Source organism: Canis lupus, chromosome 8 (genome assembly GCF_011100685.1).
Source record: "Canis lupus familiaris isolate Mischka breed German Shepherd chromosome 8, alternate assembly UU_Cfam_GSD_1.0, whole genome shotgun sequence".
NCBI classification, from domain to species: Eukaryota; Metazoa; Chordata; class Mammalia; order Carnivora; family Canidae; genus Canis; species Canis lupus.
This window is the reverse complement of record NC_049229.1, coordinates 67,628,154-67,650,186: the sequence shown is the minus strand read 5'-3', so window position 1 is coordinate 67,650,186 and position 22,033 is coordinate 67,628,154.

Genomic DNA, 22,033 nt, shown 5'->3' with positions numbered 1-22,033 from the left:
CCTCATTGCTTGGACTTGTTTATTGACCTTAGCATTATTTTCTGTGTTCGAATTATGGTCGTAGGAAGTTGAGGGGAATCTGTCAGGGGTGCAGATAGCAGACTTGGGCAGTGTCAAAGCCTTTGACAGTTGTCACTCCAGGTCCTACTGTTTGTCCTGCTTGGATGGCCCCTGGAGCCAGTGACTGTCCTTGCTCACCTTCTTCATGTCAGGCTGCTCTTCAGCCAACTCAAGCCTTTCCTACCTTTCCAACCCTGAGTACTTTGGCCATTCTGGGATTATTTTCTAAGACAGCTCACAGCATCCATCCATCCATCCATCCATCCATCCACCCAACAGACATTTCCTGCACAGTTCCTTTGTACCAGGGCCCGTGCTGAGTGCCATGGATCTGGAGATTCACAAAGTTCAGGTCCTATCCTCTGGGTCAGCAAGACTCCATGGACCCGATGTGGCCAGCTGCAAGAAGGAATCCTTGTGGACTCAAGTATATGACATACTACCTTGCAAAAGGGAGGAACAAATTTCAGATCACATCAAAAATGGTTGACACCAGCTGTCCCACCTAGAAACATATCCTTGCATCTTTCTTCGGAACAAATAAAAATGAAAAGCCCAAAGTGCTCCTGTCTCTAAATCATAGATATTACAGTGTTGGCCCTGTTGGCCTCTGCATTCAGAGGTCAGCCTCAGCTATGATTACCACGCTCTCCCCACCCCACTCCCCCTGGATCCCTCTGGGTTTCTCCTCGGTACAGTCCGCGCCCATCGGCGTTTTCAACGGCTGTTGGTAGAAGAGATAAGTCTGGTGTGACAAGCTCTTTCAGAGGGTAGATATTTTTAAAGATTGTCAGGATCCTGCCAGGAGCTCTTATTACTGGGTACTTCTAGGCTTTTCACGGGAACAAAGTTGGGTGCAAATACCTTTCTGACGTGCAGTCTGCCCTGATAGAGAGTGTGCTATTATTACTCCAGGAGGTTAATATCCCACTGGGTTTTCAAGTCGATTCATTACTTTTCTCATGACTTGTATTTATTTTTCAGCACCTGTGAAAAAACACTTTGATATTTCAATACCCGCTATCACTGACTGCCTGTTGTGTATCAGCACTTACTCTCCTGGAAGGAGGTTTGGTTTTTGTTTTGTTTTGTTTTGTTTTTTTGTTTTTTGTTTTGTTTCATTTTATTTTTGGATTTTTTTGTGTGTATGTGTGTGTGTGTGTGTTTAATATCAAGTTATTTAAAAGTTTAAACTCAAAAGTGAGTTTATATTAGTCCTTTTAACATCTGACTTAAACAGGTATTTTGTTTTTTTAACCTTCATCCCAATTGAGAATTTGGATTTAAATAGTTCAAAGATGTTATTTTAAATTTACATACAAAAAACCCCCAGATTGGATTTGATAGATTCAAAAGAAATTCACCCCAAAAAAGATCTCACCTAGCTAAGTACCAGCTTCATTTTCTAAGCATCTGCTGAGTGTCTCTGCACGGAAGTCCCACACACCCTACAAACTCAGCATGGAAAAAGAAAAATCATTTTCTCTCTGCTGCCTCAACCCTATTTCTCCTCCTGTGCCTTCTTAGTCCTTGAATTAACAACCTCTCCTGTCCAGTTTCCAGGGGCAGATATTCTGGATTCATCTGCAAGCTTTCCCTGCCTTTATCACTGAGCCCTTTCACTGTGGGTCCTGTTAGCTCCTCCTGACATGTGACTCAGGGGCCTTGGTCCTCAGGATGCAGAGACTTGTGCCCCTTTAGGAAATCTAGAGGAGGGTCCATTTTGAGGCACCCCAAATAATGCCCTTTCTCCCAACTCCTTCTCAGAGCCTGTCTAAGAACTCCTTGTTCCCAGTCTGATCTCCCTGGTGACCCACTCATTTTCTTGCTCCCACCCTAAATGATCCAGGTCCCCTTTGCACTCTTCCCAAGATCGATGGGAAGATGATGTTGATGCCATTGTTACTCTCCTGTTATGAAAGGCAGTGGAGCTCCGTGCCTCTAGGGTCAGGTCCAGACAAGCTAGGGTGGCATCTCAGGAACCCTAATTGCATTTTCTAGTGTCTGACCCATCATTTTCTTTCACATGACCTCTACATATTGATGGAAACTTCCATGCCTCCATGAACACAAGACTGAGGTCAAGCTGCATGGATATAAATACAATGATTGTTCTGTTGACCAGAGCAGATCAGGATTATTGCCTTTGTCACAGGGACTTTAAGAGATGTGGCCAATGGCAGTGCGCTGGCATGTCAGGAGGCAGTGATAGGACCTATAGGGAAGGTGATGTAAGTGTCCTCGTCACTGGGGGAAGTTAGTGTGGAGGGAGGTCTTGGAGAAAGCATGAAAGCTGCCTTCAAATATGTGAAGATGCATCATGCAGGAGGGCTTCCATTTGTGGGGGCAAAACTAGGGCCAGTGGGTAGAAACCAGGGGATGCCATTTGCAGTTTGATACAGAGCTGTCTAGCCACAGCTCTCCAATGAGGAATTGGAGATTATGAGCTCCCTGTCATGAAGATACACAAGTAGATACTAAATGGCATCTTGGCCAGGTAACTGCAGGAGTGGAAGGCTTCAACAGTGCCTGGCACATTGCAATTTTAATTATTGTCGTCATCATCATCATTGACTTAATTCGGGTGTTAGAGCCTGGCAAAAGATCATGTGATATTTAAGACCTCCTCTGACACTGGGATTTTGTGAACCTGTGCATTGCAAAAGACTGACACAGCGGGCTACAGTCACAATTTTAACGCCCACTGGAATGTCTTAGAGCAGCAGCATGGATGCTGCATGTAATGCTCCACCCAGAGCCAGCTCTCTATTCAGATTGATTTTTTTTTTCTTCTAGGACTAGAAATAGCTTTTACATAATCTCCCCACGTTGTTTCATTCTAAAGGTTTATCCCTCACCTGCATTATCTTGTGTGGTTTCTGAGATATTTGTGATCAAACCTTGCAACAGCAGGCACCAAATTCTACTTTGAAGCAAAGTAATGAGAACAATTCAAAAGGAGGCACTGCCTTGCACTGTGGTGGTGATAGACCAGGGGACTCGCCACGCCATCTCCCAAGGTTGATGCCATTTAAAAAATTACAAATAAATTCCTAATAAAACCCGAACCTGCCACTTCTGATGCACCATCATATTCAAAGGTCTTTTATTTTCCTCCTAACTTGAATCTTCACACCCTGCCATGTAGCAACAATTTTTATTAAAGATGCAACTAACTTAACATAGAGCAGTAAAATTAAACCCGATGAAATGTTGTTGCCAATAATTCTCATTTCTAATATTCTTCCAAAAATTATTTCAGGACTATTGAGAAACAGAATGGCAAACTAATAAACTTTGCAGATTTATTTCCATTTTCTTTCCTTCCCTTATGATTGATTATGGAATTGAAAAAGCTTTAGGTTATAGTTTAAGTGCAATCTTAAAATTGAGAAATTATTGCCAAAAGGGATGATCTTCTTGGAACTCCTGAAGAACAGAAATACGTGTATATATCTACATACTTATACACATACACATACAAACACACATACACACATATTTCACATTTTGAAAATAGTAAAATTTTTGGTAAAATGGCAAATGGTCAAATGGTTAAAAAAAAACCCACATCTATAATTCTGTCTTTGTATCCCATCTATTTTTCTGTTTATCTATCTATCTATCTATCTATCTATCTATCTATCTATCTATCCATTCATCTAACTATCATCTGAAACACATACAAGTATACAAGTTGAGGTCATGTTTTTATCCTGCATTGCTCCATTTTTCAACCGTCTTTTCCCCAAAGTAAATATTATCAGGCATTTTCTGTGAGTTCTTTTAGCCTATGCCTTATCATGCTATTGCATGTTAATCTATGGTAACAATTTTTTATAGTAAACAGTAAGCAGCATTGTTTTGTATCCTATTTTAAAATGTATATGAATGGAAGAACCCTGTGACTTTGCACCTTGATCTATATACTTGGTAGTATGTTTGAGAGCTCTACTTACACTTAATCTCTTGACTTGCTTTGTATCATGCCATTTTATGAATAGACTGCATGTTATTTATCCACTCTTATTTTTCATTTTTTAAAGATTTACTTATTTATTTGAGAAGAGAGGGAGAGCTTGAGCAGCGTGGAGGGGCAGAGAGACAGCAGAGAGAGAATCTTAAGAAGACTCGATGCCAGCATGGAGCCTGTGCAGAGCTCAATCTCACGACCCTGAGATCATGACATGAGCAAAAAACAAGAGTCAGATCTCAATTGAATCAGCCTCCTAGGTGCTCCCATTAATTTTCATTTTTAGGTATCGCCAACAGTGCTGGAAAGAGCATCCTTGACCACATCTTCTCGTAAATGTGTGGGAAGACTTTCTATAGCACAAGTTATAGAACTAAGGTGTTTGGGACTTGAAAGAGAAAAATGTTACTCTTTATTTTTACTGACCTTTAGCATTTCCTTCAACTGTGAATGTAGACCACAAACTCGAGTACCATTAGCCATGCTGCGACTTTGACGCCAACAGGAAGCACAGTTTCAGATCACATCATAGTTGTTGAAGGTGACTCGAAATATCATTGGTGAGCATCAGCACTTAAAAATTACAGGAATTATGAGAATATTACTAGACTGTTTTGGCAGTGAGTTAAAAAAAGAACACAGAGATTGTAATCTAAAAAATTTGTTTTTTTTAAACATTTATGGATGTTTTCAATATAATTGGTTTCCTTGGCAATCCTTATAAATATTTATTATACACACTATAACATAATAGGTATAATATTTGATACAGATATAATATAGAATATATAATTTATATTGTGTGATACTTTACTTATATAATAATTATATATTATACTTATATATTTCATATATTATTACATATATTATTTATACATATGTTGCAATATATTACTATATTGCTATGTCTATAAATATCATGAGATTGTCAGTTGAATAAGCCCTTCTCCTGACAATATATTTGCTAGGGTATGTGATGTTCACAATTTCTGCTTTAGTAGAAATGGACAAAGATTCTAATAAGAGATGTTACCTTTGTTTTGTGACAGCCATGAGCAATCCATGGTAATACCCATTTCCTACACCCTTGCCAACACTTTGTATTTCAGAACTTTTTTCATATTTGCCAATCTAATGATTGAGAAAGAATATCTTATAGTTTTAATTTGCATTTCCCTGATTTCTAATGAGATTGAACTTTTTTTCCAATGTTTATTGGCCATTCCCTTTCAGTTTCTCCTCTGTGAATTGGGCAATACTGTTATTAACAAGACAGTCCTAAGGGAGTTATGGAAAGCATGGACTTTGGGAAGATAGTTTTTTCCTGTGAAATTACACTCATAAATAACCTCAAATATTTTTGACCAATGATCTTCAAAGTGGGGTTTTTGCTCAGAGGGGTACATAAAATTCTTTATTGTGGTATGAGCAAACATGTTAGAACTTCCATTTACATATTTTTATTTTATCTAAAAATATAAGAGGAAGTTAGATTTTTTTAAAAAATGTAAGAGGAAGTTAGACTTTATTAAAACAATATATATGTATGTTAGTAAATTGAACACCAATAAAAAATAAATTAAACAAAACAAAACAAAAACAAACAAAAAAAACAATATATATGTTTGTTAATACTTACACTTGTAATTTATAACATGACTTATACATTCATAGGCATATATTAGCAAAGCATGCCTATTAGTCTCCAAAAATGTTTCAATGTCACTGTTTAAGGCGATGGGCATAATGATAAAAGTAGTTACATTTAACGATCACCTGCTATGTGCCAGTTGCTTTACAAGCATTATTCCATTTAATCCTCATAACGATACAGAGAGGCACATTTTTAGTTTATCAAGGACCTGAGAAAGAAGGATGTTATGTAATTTGCCCAGTGTTGCTTTTGGTAAATTGTAGAATTAGGAATTGCATTTACATTTATATTTTTCTGAGTCCATAGTGCAGTCTCTTTTTACCATATCCTGCTCTCCCATCTGCTAAATATTGGTTCCATGAAGGAAGAGCCCATCTGCTTTTTTCTTCACTCTATTCCAATGCCCAAAAGAGTGCCTAGCTTGTGGTAGCAGAGCAATCTACTTTTATTTACTGAATAATTGAATGAAAGAAAGGAAGTGGAGGGAGAAGGAAGGAGAGGGTGAGACCACATGGGATTCACGTGCCTGTGTGGGCATCAACAGAACAGGGTAAGTGGGGCCCTTGAGGGTGTGTACATAGTATGGGGGAAGCATGGGGATGGAAGCATAGACATAGGGTTGTTATCTTGGCATGGGTTGGACTAGGAAAGGGCCCCCAAATGTGTAGGATGGGAGGTTCATTCCCATAAGGGAGGCTAATATTTGTTAAATGTTTTGTACTGCAGGACAAGGAGTGGATTAATGGATGAGGTGCCAGGGCTGATCGCAGCCTGGGGTCATGGGCTTATTGGTTTCACACGAAGACTACAAGCCCTTAAGGAGCAAGGACATGTGTACCCTCAGCTTTATTGTAGCCCCTGGCTACCTCTGATCTTCTTTGCCTGCCTTTCCAGGTGGAGGTCTCCCATGACACTTATGGAAGAATTCAGGACAAACTGTTCTGCTGGGCCCTGGTCTCTGTTCTGGAATGTGAAGCCTATATAGAACAGGGCACTGGGATCATTCTCTAATTAGGCAGGTGGGGGGTGGGATTGTTAAGGTTCTTAGGCAGCAAGTATCAGGCCATCCATGTTATGTTCTGTGTGGTTGAGAATGAGGGGTGGATTCCCCTCATTTATTTCCTCCCTCACCGAGGTCTTTATTTATGAAGACCCTTCCGGAGCTCTCTATATTCCCATTCAAGGCTTAGGCCCCAGCACCTCACAGCTCAGTCTCCCTCAGGCTCCTGGTGTGGGGTGTGGGGAGGTATCTGGAACAATCCAAATTAGCAACCCCCAACCCCCCTCTTCTTTCTGGCTCCAGATAAAGGTTGTCACTTTATGGAAGGTCCTGCATCTTCTCTGCTCAGGCATCTCCAGTGGGCTTGGCCTCAGAAGCAGGTTGGGGTGGGGGATGGGGACAGTTGCCTGGAACTGCCATTTGATATTGGCTGTTGTCCCTCTCTTCCTGGTACCTCCTCTGCCTCTGGACAGCTTGTTCTAACGGGGGTCAATTCATTTCTTCCACACAAGTCAGCACCTGGGCCTTCACCATGGAGCCTCCGTCCTGGTGCTCGAGCTCCCCAAGGACAAGGTACGGGGAGTCCACCTGGCCTTGCATCACATACAAAAAGTATGATCACATTATAGCAGAGCCCCATTGATGAAGGAGCTCAAGGGAGATGAACTGGAAGAACTCTTTGGGATCTGTGGTCCACTTCTTGGTTAGGTTGACATTGGGACATGCAAGGGGAAAACACTCAGGAATGAGCTCACTTACTCATAATCAACCCTTCCGCTGTGTTCATAAAGTCTCTAGTAAAAGCACCCTGGGTGGTGTTCTGATAGATCTATTTAGACCCAGTCTGAAAATGGCAACCTTGAGATTGGTGCCTAGATTCAATAGAAGACGTGGTCTGTTGGCTGGAGTAAACTCTGGGTTATGTTTGATGGAGGGAGGGATGTGAAGCTTCAAGATGACTGCTTCTGGCCTGGGCATTGTTTTCATCTCCAGGCTGAACCATGGTATTGCGTTTTGGGTAGGAAACACCTCTGTGGACTCTGAGCCTTACAGTCTTGGTGGTATCAAATTGACACTCGAGATTTAAGAATAAGGAGCTCCATTCAAAACAAACAAACAAACAAAAACTTTTGATTGTAGCAGATACCGCAGCAGCAAAGCCCTGAATTGGACGGCCTTGACTTTGGGGCATCTCAATAAGTCATGTGAATCTGACTCTTGGTCAAAATTAAGTCTGGGTGCTTTCTTTGTTTCCTTTAAACCTGGAGACAATGGATGGGGTTGTTTGCTGAGTTTTGGTTTTAGTTGGCTAAGGCTATAGGAGACAGGACTATTTTATGATGAAATTTGCCAGAAGAAATTGGGCTTTCTTTGGAAAAGGCTTTAAAAATTGGGGCTTCTCTCAGTGGGAGCATTGTGATTAAATAAATAATGCTAACATCTGAGTGTGGCAAGAGCGCTGTTTGTTTTCCCATCCTTTTGTGCTTTTGATTCATTTTTTCCCCCATTTGGTGCTAATTGGACTGTATTTGCAAAGATTGTTATGACCTGTTATCCTGTGTACTTGGCCTAAGAGATGCTTGAAGGGCTTCAGAGAAAAAGGAAGTCAGAACTGGTCTGACTTTTTTATTTCAATGTTCATAAAGCTAGAGGCAAAATAATTTAGTCCCATCCTGGAGAGGGACTTGAACTAGGGCTCTTTTTTTAAGGACTTCTCATGGAAACAACTAGCTTTTGTTGTTCCTTCTGGTTTTCCTCCCTTCTTTCTTTCCTTCCTTCCTTCTTCCCTTCTACCCTCCTTCCCTCCTTCCCCTCACTCCCTCCCCCTTCCTCTCTCCCTTTCTTTTTCTTCTCTTTTAAAAGTACCTGAAAAATATTAAACAGCTACTGATGACTCTTTTGAGAAAAAAAGCTAATACTCTCCAGCCAGTTAACATCATTTAGCATTTAAAAAAATATTCATTTAGCTTTAAAAATGCATTTCAGTTGAAAGAGGTCGCATCTCTTTCTTGCCTTTAAAGCAGCCAGTGCAAGGAAGACAGCAGTTGGGAGAAAGAGTGATTTGTTTCCCTGTGCAGTGTGTTTACTATCACATCTTACCACATTCTATTTCGAGATAAAAAAATCACCCGTTGAGGGCAGCAGCAGGGGCTCTGCTCACCTCATCCCTCACAGGTGCCCTTGGAGGTGTGTTGTTGTTCTCATCCTGCTGGGTCGGTTATGTCTGGTCAGGTTGGAGCTGATGGGGGCCATCTGTGGAATACAGATGCAGTGGGAATGGTCCAGAAGGACCCTTTGCTCCAGAGTGTCTGATTGGCTAGAATAAGGCTTCTCTTAACCAAGAACACAGTTAAAGACGTTAACAGAAGAGGGGTTATGTGGTTTTACAGAACAAAATAGTATAGTTGGGGTCTTGTCCACATTCATGCTCGTTATTCAATCAATATTCTGAAATTCTGTTTTTGCCTGTTTCTGAGCAAGATGCTGAGGACAGAGAAACTAAAATGTGGTCCCTGTTCTCAAGGCACTCATGGCCTAGATGGCAGGGAGAAGAGGTAAAAAGACTGCTAGACTGGGGTGCCTGGGTGGCTCAGTTGGTTAAGCGTCTGACTCTTGATTTCAGCTCAGATCATGATCCTGGGATTGAGCCCTGCATCTGGCTCCATGCTTAGCGAGGAGTCTGATTAAAAATTCTCTCTCTCCTCTCCCTCTGCCCCTCCCTCTACTTGTGCTGGCATGCACACACTCTCTCGCAAATAAATAAATCCTAAAAAAAAAAGACAGCCAGATTAATTTGGTAGCCCTTAGGCTAGAAGTAAGATGATGCTCTGGGGACCCAAGAGAGGTATCTCATCCAAGGTGGGCATAGAGGGGGCAAATCATTCTTTTTTTTTCACTATCTAGCACCTAATATCAAGGTGGCAGAGAATTTGGGTATTAAAAATAGATATGTCTATTCCATGGGATCAAGTCCAAAATAAACTACATGGTCTCTCTCCTTCATCTCTTTTCCTGACATTTAGACATATACACACAGACATATAGTCAGAAAGGAATTATGACCTCACACTCACTTAAGCTCAAATCTAGAAAGAGGAGTGAGTGTGTGTGTGTGTGTGTGTGTGGGAGGGGGGGCATGCATGTGTCTGAAATAAAACCAGATCAGATCCTTGGGATGAAATCATCTCATGTTCTGTCTGCTTTGTGGACCAAACTTCATTGCCCTCATCTTCTCTCCCCGTCTAGAGTTTTCCTTCAGATATCTCCTTTCTGATCATTGCAAACAGAGCTAAGAAGGAGGAGCTTTCTGGGCAGGGGGAGAATGGGATTGGTTGGGAGTTGTGGGATTGGCAGATATATCCATGACGCTGAGAGCATCCAGAACAAATGCTGTCCAGAAAGATGGCCTGTTGACTTGGCTTTAGCGTGTCTGGAAGGTGAGGGGCTTGAGGCCTGGGGGAGACTGGGGACCCTATTAGCTACTGGCCGTTTTCTCATCCTGCTTTCCATCCCATCCCAGGACTTCCATGGTGTCCCTAGCCTGGGCCACCCCCTCTGCCCTGGTTCCTTCTACCTAAACTGCCTCATGGCTCAGAATGTCAGAGAACAGAACCAGTGCTTCTGGACTGGAGCTGGAATTTTTGAGACCAATGAATCCAAAGTAAAAAGCAAGAGGACGAGGATGAACTAAATAGGAAATGAGGAAGAGAAAGATCAAAGGAAGAAAATCACAAAAATTAGAAAAAAAAAAAAAGGCAAATAGCGCCTAATACTCACGGCTCCCATTACTGTGAGTGTGGATTTGCAAATCGGGAGAAAATGTGAAGCAAAGGGTTTCAGAATTTGGTTTTGGCCTCCAAGGAATCGATCCTATTTACAGCATTTGGTAAAAATTGTTGTTCATGTTTGCATACTGCTTTGTCATAGTCAGAGGAAGGCTTCTAAAGCCCATTTTAAGTGAAAACAGAGTCTCAGATACTGAGTGATGAGCCAGGTTCACTCTGCAGAAGTCGCAGGACTGGCCCGGGAGAATCTGAGGGCACAGCAGCCACGTCACTGACGTGTGGGAAGGTTTGTGTGCCGAACAGAGACTCCAGAGGAGCTGAGTCATTCAGATTTGCAAGGGTGGGAATCTTCCAGAAGGAAAGCCACCTGACAGTGGCTTGCTAGAGCTCTGGCACCCAGATGTCTTGGGCAAGATGCTCCCGTCTTCCACTCCCTGACTTGGGAAGTAAGTCACTAGGTGACTCCAGATGAGTGGGACTCCCACACTGGGGATGGTTCGCTGTGTGGGTTTTGCCTCCTTCGTTGGGTCTGTGCACATCCTAAGGAACAGGGAGATGGATGGCTTCCCGGGAGAGGAGGCAAGGGGCTTATGGAAATGGGCTTTCTCTTCCTTTTGCTCACACACACAGCTAATCCTGATTCAACAAGGTTTTTTAATTCCTCTCTCGTTGCTCTGCAAATAATTTTCTGCTCCCAAGTGTAACTCTGGTTAAAAACTACAGACGTTTGGGTGCAACTGTAGACAGGTTTTTGGGGAACGTCAAATCCATACATATTTGCTTATTAAAATAGGACCCTTAAATCTCCAAGCTGAGGGGAAAAGGAAGTTAAGTCTTTAAATGCACGTGTACAGACTTTTCCTGTGTAGCCGAGATTTTTCTGTAGCTCTGTTTTTTTATTTATGGATTTCTGCAGTTTACTTTGGATGGGGGGATTATTTTTCCCTCTGCCGACTCCAGCTGATTGATTCAATGCACCTGCTCACTTTCAGATATGGCAGGAGAAGCTACAGCATAAGTTTGTGTCTGTATTTAAAATTGAGAATACAAATGGGTTTAAACTTGAATATTTCATCGAGACATTGCGTTTTACAAGTAATTTATTTTAGAAATACAGGCTTCTCCCTGGGCAGGGTAGATTTTGAGTAACTTGATGCTGACTTATTTCTGAATATTAATATCATTTGGGCTGTGCACACTTTGAGATTTCATACAAACTTATCAGTGCAAGATACTTAAATAGCCATGAAGGGGATAAAGTGAATGCTTTTCTCAACATTTATATCAGGATATTGGCTTTCTGTATGATGACTTTAACTAATATAATCTCAGACAAGAAAAACAGCAACATTTAGAATGGAAGACAACTCTGTTAATCACAAAAAATACTGGATGCAAGACTTAATCATTTTTAGGACCACGGAAGTTATGCGTGCTGAGTAAATGTAAGGTTTTTCCTTTTTTTTTTTGTCAGCTTACAAAATAAATATTTCCTTGATGTATCTTTTTTTTCAGAAGGAAGCTTTAGAAGTCAGCTTTAGCAAAGATTTAGTCCAGCTTAATTCCATTTTTCATCAATCCATCGCAATTTGGAAAGTAAAACTCATTAAGTTCTGGAAAAAAATTGTCAAAATTGGTGGATTGGGGGAAAGTGAAGAGGTTCAGAATGGAGTCCTGACACTCTGGGATCTTTCTCTAGGGATCAAATTCTCCTTCTATCATCTTTGAACACTATAATTCTCAGCTAAAAATGGCTTTTATTTGAAATGACGCAGAGGAAACCAGGCATGAGGGAGAGGAGGAAGACGATGAGATGTGTATGGGTTGAATTGGGTCCCCCCAAAAGATTTATAAAATCCTAATACCTCGTATCTGTGAATGTGACCTTAATTGGAATTAGTCCTTTGCAGATGTAACCAAGTTAAGATGACTTCATGTTGACTTAGGGTGGGTTCCAATCCAATACAAGGGGTGTCCTTCTAAGAAGAGGAGATTAGCACACAAATGAGGAGAGACGAACGTGTGGGGACAAAGGCAGAGACTAAAGTTCTGGTGACACAAACCAAGGATGCAAGGAGCTGCCAGAAGCTGGGAGAGGCAAAGGGGGATCCTTCCCCAGAGCCTTCCGAGGGAGTGTGGTTGATCAAGGACTCCCGGCTATCAGAACTATGAGAATAAATTTCAGGTCCCCCAGTTGGAGGTACTTTGTTATGGCCACCACAGGAAATGAATACAGATACAAGTAGTGTCATAGGGACAAATGGAATTCTGGAGACAGAACAACCGAGGTTCAAGTTCATGGATCCTCACAATGTGTGACTGGACAAGTTCTTTAATTCCTTCATGCCTCTGCAAAGTAAGGATGGTGGAGAGGCTACATCGTAGGATTGTATGCAAGTTAAATAGTTGGTTTAGCAGAGGTCTGTAACGGCATGTGCATGTGTGTGTATGTGATTATGGCAATGTACACTGGTAATTTTGTTTGCCAATTTTAAGAGCTCTAACCCTGATGGAAAATGAGCTGTCTGAGACCAATACGAACTGGTCTGAATTAATAAATGATATTTCCATCATATTTAAACAAGGTTATGAATCTCAATTCTCTGATATCTCTGTATCCACACTGGCAGCCTAAAGTAGAGGAAAGAACACAATATTCAAAGTCTGTGAATGGCTTCAAGCTCTATTTCTACTGCTTTGGTAACAGTGTGACCCTCAGAAACCTACTTAATGTCTCTGAGCCTCAAAGGACATTCATAATTAGAATCTCACAGGCTTCTGGCATAAATCCATGAGACAATGGTTGTGAAAGGCTTATTAAATTGTAGCTTCATAGGACTTATTGGTTATTGTTGCTAGAATTTAGTGTACTGTCTTGCATAGGGTTTACTTCATAACACATACACTATCAAAGTTGATCACATTGAATTGAATTTGTCTGAGCATCCCCTCCATCTAATCACCATGGATTTTTAGGCTTATTATTTTTTTTTAACACAATCTCCCTTAGTTCTGGGAAGAATATATTCATCTCAATGATGCTGGTCTTACCTTGACGTGGGGTGAATGTTTGCAGGTAAATATACCTATTTCTGGTGAGACATTGTGAAGAAGAATTTCTTGGAGCACCAAGATATCTGAAAATGGAGGTAAGATTTCTAAACCTTTTCATTGGATCACGATCTGGATTAGCCCGGAAGGGAATATGGCGGCATGATGGCTGGGGTGGAGGGCTGTAGAGTAAACCTTCCAAAGCTCATGTTAGCTGTAGAAGGCTGCTTGCCAGAACTTTCTCAGGGCAGAAAGCATTTCCTGTCCTTGCCCTGTCCTTCCTCCCCCATCTTCTCCTTCCCAAGCGGCCCCACGAAGGCCCAGAGATTGAGTCCATTCAATCTTTGTAAATACTAGTTTCATCATTTTAATCTCCAAGAGATTATGTTTTTTTGAGCAACATCACTGAAGCAGAAATCTTGAAAACTTTAATTATGATGGACTCACACTGTTTGCATTGTTTAAGATGAGATCCCCAAGGCAGAGAATCTCTGTGACAATTTTTGAGGGTGTAGGCAGTGGGTGATACCTCCTTTGTCAGCTCCTGGGTTCTCCATGTCTACACTGGCCACAGCAAGCCCAAGGGCTCCAAGGCAATGGAGGCTGCCGCCCTGTCTAGCTATGCTCTGTGAGTTGTTTAGGGGAGAATTGGCAGCTGACAAACAGGTAGGATTCTGACACAGGTGGAGCTCAAAAACTGGCCAGCACCCTACCCACACCCTGGAATTTTTTTGGAGTGATAGTGACAAATGCACACAAGACATATCATACCTTCCCATTAGAATCTGGCCTAGATATGGTCTATAAAGTTTCTGTTAAGAAAGATATGTCTTATGTGAGGATCCAAAAAATACATTTGGAGCCAGATAATCCTCTCCCTAGACACTTCCCTGTGTTTGTTCACATAGTGATTCTCAATATGACCCTGGCCTTGGCTGCCGGCAGCTCAGCACTCAGCCCCAGACCACTTTGGCTACCTTTTCATCTAAGAGCCTCCATGGACTTATATTTCTCCTTCTCGAATGGTCTCTGATCACTCTTTCTCAAGTATTATCTTAACAAATTAACTTGATGTGTATCTAAAAGTTGTCAGCTGTTGACATGGGTTTAGGAGTAGTATCAACTCTCAGGAAGCAAAACTCCCAAAATGCCCTTGAGAAAGCCTTTATGCCCTATCCTCATGCTTTGACCCACTCTTGACCCCAGAAACTGTCATCCATATAGAGACCATCCCTGCCACCCCAGCCCCAGTACTGCACAATCCCTGGCATGTGACCTCCAACCCTGGGCCTGTCTTGGGGACTGTGTGTTTAGGATTGTGGCCTGACCCTTGGCCAACCACAGACTCTGGTCTGTGGCCTAATCTCCACTGGATTGCACTTTTGTTGGCTCTGACACTCGGGTTCTGCCCACAAATGCTTTCCTTGTCATGCCCACATCTATTCCTTCTGCTGGGCATGGCCACACCTTGGACAAAAGCCTCAGGACTTCAGGCTTCTTGGTCCCTAAAGTGGGGTTAATTGCATCTCACCTGCCACCACATTGTTTTTGTGGGGATCACACAGATGAGTGAGTAGTGATGTGAGCTATTCCTCAAACATGCCCAGCTCCTTTCACTGAAGGCCTTTTCCCCTGGAATTCTCTTTTTTCGGATCTGTGCATAATTCACATCACTGCACATCTGCTCACTAACCCTGGGTCCCTGATATTCCAAATTACAACTCTTGTCCTACTTCCTTATTGCACTGCATTGTTTTCTATAACTGGTTGCTATCTGAAGTCAGGCTATTTATTGATTTGTGATCTTGATAACTGTCATCTCCCTCTCCACCCTTTGCGCATTACTGTGTTTCCAGCATCTTCAGATCTCTGCCCAGAACAGAGAAAGTATTGAATACACATCTGTTAAATACATGGTCAGATGCATGAATGGGCATTATGACCATAAGCGTCCAACTTTCCAGCATGGAAAGTTAAGCTTGCACAAGGCTGAACTCTCTTGAAATCCCTTTGAGGTTGTCATGCGAATCATCCCCTTATCCCCAGTTCTTCCTTTATTGTGGAACATGTTGCTTCAGTAGAGTATCAGAGGTGGGACTGGACCCAAGTTTTAGATTTCTGTTGCATGAGAAATACCCATCTTTAAACATTGGAATCACACCCTCCATGGTGAGATGTTCACACATTTGGAATGGGACCTATTTAGTATAAGAATCCAAAAGTCACACTTCCCAAGTCATGTTCACATTGGGCCATACTCTCTTTGAGTAGAATAATAGAATTCTCCAGACTATTTAAATGATTCACTTTCTCCTCCTCCCCCATCTCCAACCCTGGGTGCTTATAATGATTTTGCACATGATGTCACTGCACCATATGGACTCTTTGCAAATCACCTCTATCCAGTCCCTTAGTTTTGATGGATGGTACAATCTGGTGATGATGCTTTTGGAAGAAGATGGGTCTAGTTCTTCCAATGACTCACCTCTGTACCTCTGAAAGCCCTCCTCTGTGAGATGGGGAGAGGCATCCTTTATCAGCACAGGAGCCTCATGCTTGGGTTTCACTACATATCCAAAGTGAGTCATCCATCGTCACTGACTTATTTAGAGCTATTTTTCTGTATTTTTTTCCTCCTTCAAATTGCGACCTCTGCTGAAAAGACCCCCAGGCACAAAGACAATAACATCATTCATTAAAATATTTAAATCAGCTGCAGAAGCAGTAATGACCAAGATGACATCTTGGAGCACAAATTGCCTGTAACACAGGCACCTATTTTGCCAAAGGGGCTTGGAATGATCTGGATCTGGGGTGCTAGTAATGGCTAAACTCTTGTCAATAAAAAGCATCTTAGATTAGCATGAAGTCTCACATTTGCAATCTGGGGTCACCAACCCGTATGCTTCCCAAAGACCACCAATCCTGGGATCTTGTAAGACCTCTGCTTTTGGTGCTAGAAACATAATTCTCATAATAAAGATAAAAATCTATTACTTAAGATAGAAACTATTTTCACTCAATTATCTGACTCAAGGCATCACAAATAGTAATCGTTATTAATTTTTTACAAAAAAGAATAAAATTTGCCATGTTTCTGGAAGCAAGTAGTTGCCAGTAGATAGATTCTGGGATTAAAACAAAGACCCCAGAAAGCTTGGTAGGGAAATAAATCCAATTTGGAAAATAGAGCCTATGTGAAAGCACTTTGAAAACTGGATAATGAGCAATGTATTTAGTGAAGGTTCAATATTGCGAGGCTGTTTAGTTATGAATGGTTAAGGGCAATGTCTCTGGGGAAAGAGAGACCCTACTCATGTCTCATGAGCTATTTTACCTTGGGCAAGTGACTCAGGGTTCTGAGTCCAAGCATCTTCATCTCATGATGGTGCGGGCATTGCTGAAAGCTGCCTCCCCTGGTCCTCATAAGGAATGGATCCACTTGGGCTCTGAGTTTCCCAGATCAGTTGTATTCTGGCTTCTGATCACACCATCTCCTTTCTTTGTGGTGGTGGTGGCTTCCAGCTGTCACCAATCTCTGGGTTCTCACTATTCTCTTTTATGATCCTCAGCTCTTCTGTGAGCTATAGAATCAATTCCCAGGGTTGGACTCTCGCTAGTTGAAGCACGTGGTGTAGGTTCTATTTCTCTGATTGGGTCCTTCCTCCCAATCCTTTTCCTTTCCCTCTCCTGATTTTAATTCATTTTGGACCCTAATAAATATGGAGACATTTTAATTGTATTCTAAGTCCCAAGTTAAATCTTATTTCCTAACTGAAACTTTCTTTGGCATCTCCAGAAGAAACCATTGTTCCCCCCATTTCTTGCCCTATCCTCTAGTCAACATAGATTTGTTTTATTCCAAACCATGTAGATTACAATGGTTTTGTTTTGTTTTTCTTATTCTTCTGACTTCTTCACTAGACCGTGTATTGTTCATCTTTGCACTCTTAACTCCTAGAGTGGAGTAGAAATTAGCTTATTTTTGTTGAATTAATTCAACTAATGTTACACAAATGATCACAGCAGGTATTGCATCAAGCACCGAGCATGCTAAGATGTTTCTGGTCTCATAACAGCTACTGGCACACCTTAAGTGTTCAGACTCTCAGCCAGAGAACTCTGGATGAAGCTGTCTCAGACATATTTCTATGCCTCACAAACTATACGTCTGCTTATTGGTTTTGATTCTCCTGTTTTCTCTGTGGAACAGGATCAAGAGTTTGAAAGTCTCCATCCTAGGACATGTCTGGCTGGGTCGCAGGCTTGCTGCCTGACCTGCTCCTTTCTGGCTTAGCCTCATTCTCACATCCATCAAATAAGGCATTGGCTGCAGTAGAGCTCCTTATCTGGGTCCAAAAACCTTTAGGGCATTCTTGAAGGGCTTAAGTAGTCTGTGTACATTGCAAATGATGAAAACCATGGGTATGGATGCAAGTGTTCCATTTCTTGGGGAGAGAGTCCATAGGTGTCCTCACATTCTAAAACATCCCATTTCAGTTCTGCTATGTGGTTTGCCCAGGAGTTTCCAACTGCTACTGTGGAAGCAGAGGGTGGCCCTGTGAAGTGGCTAAGGGCTCTTCTCTGAGGGGAATTCCTCATTCAGTTCTGATGGAACCCATGAAAGCATTTCAGGATGCTATAGTTTCCCCCCACCACTCCATTTTAAAAAGCATTGTATAATTCATAAACTATCTGCCTAAATAAATGTTTATCTGAACACTGGGCAAGGAGCCTGCAGTGTCTCCATGGAAAACGAATCATTTTCTAACCTTTGATGAATTATTATTTATGGGAGTCAAATAAGCCAATAAATCTACCCTCTTCTTCCCATCCCCCTTGCACTCCCTCCCCCTTGAGGAGAAAAAAAAAGTATTTTCCACTGTCCATCCAAGCCAGATCCTAGAACACAAGTGTTCATGTTGTGGTAGCTTCAGTGTCAATAAACAAAACCCTGTGGAGATAGGGATTCAGGTAGACTTGTGAAGAAAATAGGCTGGGTTTGTGCCTCTTCTCCTCACACACTTTGTTATAGGGCAATCCTCACAGTATAGAGCCTGTGGGATGTCCTAGAAGGGAGATGTCTTTCCTCTGGAACTAGTCAAATATCAAATGCCTTGATTCTTTTTTTTCACTTTTTCTCATTTGGAAGAAATAATCAGCATCAAAAAATGTTTCTGATCACCAAGCATAAATCAGTCAGATATTTAAGAAGAGAAAAAGGAGTGATGTAGTGATCAAATGCCAGAAAACTCTTCTGAGTTTCCTACAGTATAGACATGGAATGTCCAGGTCACACTCATGTGGAGATCCCTAGGGATCCCTGTTCCCCATTTAGGTTCAAGTAGACCTAGAGTGACTGGTCTGGTTGTTGTATCTTGAGGTCAGACCCAGTTGAGAAGCATTAAGTGTTGTGACAGCAAGACTTGGCTTTGAGAGTGATCTGGAGGGAGCACAGAGAGATGGTGCATTTTCAGGGGTGAATGTAGATGGTAGCCCCCGGAAGCCCATGATCTATGCAGGCAGCGAGGGTCTCAGCAGCTTCAGCACAAAGTGGGATAACACTGCCAGGCCATTGGTCAGGTGAGAGGTGAAGACATAAATATAGCAGGTGGGAAGGCAGATTGCAAAGCAGGAGTGACAGGTGGTATGTTGGCTTTGCTGAAGGCTGTCCCACTTTGTGGATGGAGGTCTGGGTGAAGAGCATCACCAGCTTCACTGTTGATAACAGTCAGGCTCACAGATTCCCAGTAACTCTGACCTTTCTAGATACCAGGCTCCTTCCACTTATGAAATGGTATGAATGAACCCCGCTTTTATACTCCTCTCTCCTCAAAAAAAAGTACTATATTGAGATATGAGAGAGAATAACTATTGAGGCCTTAAGGAGGTTGTCTGGATCCAGAGTGGTATCCTTCATGACCTGTGCAACCAGAGAACTAGGAAGGTTCCTCCTCCTCAAATGCTGTATGCAGCAGCACCCCCGCCCCCTGCCCTGAGCTTTGGGGGGACCAGGAGAGGCACCAGGCCCATCTGCACCACATGACTGTTGGAAAAAAGCCCAATCCTCCAATTCTGGAGCCTCTTCTTTTCCTCTTGAGTTAAATTGTTATGGGAACCACCCTACCCATATGGTAAAAAAATGTTTGCTAGGTTTTTAATTGGACAGTATTATCACAATTTCACTGCTAGCAAACTTCGTTTTTTATTTTTTCCTAAGAAGATAATTTTTATGGAGTACACTTTTTTATTTTTAAAGATTTTTTATTTTTTATTTATTCATGAGAGACACAGAGAGAATGGCAGAGACACAGGCAGAGGGAGAAGCAGGCTCCATGCAGGGAACCCGATGTGGGACTCCATCCTGGGTCACCAGAATCACATCCTGGGCTGAAGGTGGTGCTAAACTGCTGAGCCACCTGGGCTACCCTTTATGGAGTATACTTATGAAGTGTAGGAGTTCCAAGCTTCAGCATTGTCTCTCTTCAGAGCACACTTGCTTTGCCTGCTTTGTCTTACGTGCCTGGCTGTGTTCAAGTAGTCACCGTAACATTGGCTGTGTGGAGACCTCATTCTCTTTGTCCTGATGAGGAAAGGCAATTATATTCTGTAAACATTCCATTTGCTATCAGTGCATGGTACATATCCTGGTTAACCCTGAACCCTTAAAAGCACCTTAATTTGAGGTAATTCAATAGATGAGAGGATCATATTGGGGTTCACTCTTTTGAGGTTCATACTGACAACTGTCAGAGCTGGTTGATTCCTGCTCTCTGCTCTCTGACATGTTGCCCCAGAATATGAGCAATGATTGGAGAGGGGGGTGGTCAGGGAAGGATTCCTGCAGTCAGCAGTGACTTGTTTGAGTCCTTGTGGATGAATGAGGTTTGGACAGGCACTAGGTAAGGAGAGCATTTAAGCACACACCCCTAATATAAATGCAACTAGTAATCCACAGTCACCTCTGTTAGCAAACAAGCAGTTTAACTAGACCCAGCCCTGTATTGTCCTCTTTCCCGTGCCCCTTAAAGTAATCTCTTTGGGTAATCCAGGCTGATTCTAGCCAGAATTTGTAGATGATTGTCAGGACAACACCAAGATACTGACAACACCAATTAATGTGGCAATAGCTACTCTGCCCAGGATCCTGGGAAGATGGTGATGGGTGGAGTTTGACCAAGGAGAGTTTTAGATTGGGAGGCAGGATAGCTGGGTTTTGGTGTTGGTTTTGCCACCAGCTCATAGTGTGTGAGATCTTGGCTGAGGAATCACCCTCAATTCTTCTTCCTGATGGAAGAGACTGACAACTCGGGGATACTGTGCTAAACAGTGTGACCAGTAAACTCTGGCTGTAGCAATTGTGTCCCACTGATGCCTAGCCCAATGTCCTTGGCTGCCTAGCTTCCTCCAGCCTCTACTACCTTATGGCATAGGGCTCAAACACATTGATTAAATCCAAATGAGTCCAGTGGGATTGAGCAGCAACTCCCTGCTCATCACTGGATAGGGGCATTCTTGTCTGACCCCTTAAGAGTCTAGGAACCAATGGGAAGTGGGCAAGTACCCCGGGGTGAGTAGGTGTGTGTAAAGCAATGGGGTGACTGTACTATTTCAGAGTGGATATCCCATCTCTGCTTCCTGCTCTCTCTGACCATTGCTAGCCTCACCCTTGCTCTCCTGAATCCCAAAACAGACTGTAACACAAATGAATAAAGTCTTCCTCTTGACCTGATTCTTCCCTCTGAACACAGTGGAAATGCAAATTCACCAGCATCCTTGCCCATATGTGATGAAAACAATGTTTTTTTTTTCCCATCTGGAAATTATTCCTTTCTGATTGAGAGGTTCGAGTCCCTTCTGCTTGTAATAATATTATTATTTATAATTTATGTTCTTAATTTTTATAAATAGTGCTCAGTCACCATGGCAACAGAATCTTCACAAATCATTAAATTAAATAATGAGTAGTCATGATGCTTTGCACTTATGTTCATTTTCTTATTAAAAAAATAGATCTCCAAGTTCTTTATAAAATACTAATTAATTGGGTCTTTCGCTCCACTAGTATTTTCCAAAGGTGGGTGATGAGATAAATGTTTTTCATCTTTCTGCTGCCTCTAGCTTGGGGTCAGGAAATGATGGGGTGGAGGGACCTCAAGGATGGTCTGGTGTGATGTTTCTCAGAATGTGGGTGCAAATTCTCTTTTGGACTATCAAGGATGTCTGTTAACATGAAACCCATCGCCAAGCTCACCCCAGGCCCTCTGAAATAACATTGGTAGGTGCTAGAACCCAAGGGCATGTACTTTTAACCAGTTTACTTGGTGATTCTTGGATGCAATCAACTCTACTCCCTTGTCTTTAATCCCAAGACACTGTCTGGCTTGGATGTCAGTACCCTTGTGGCAGTTTCTGGCAGCTTCTTAATCTCCTTATTATTAAAGTTTGAGGCCAAAGGATTCTGTATTGTGGGGCTGCTCTGTGCACCATGGGCTTTTCTCAGCATCTCT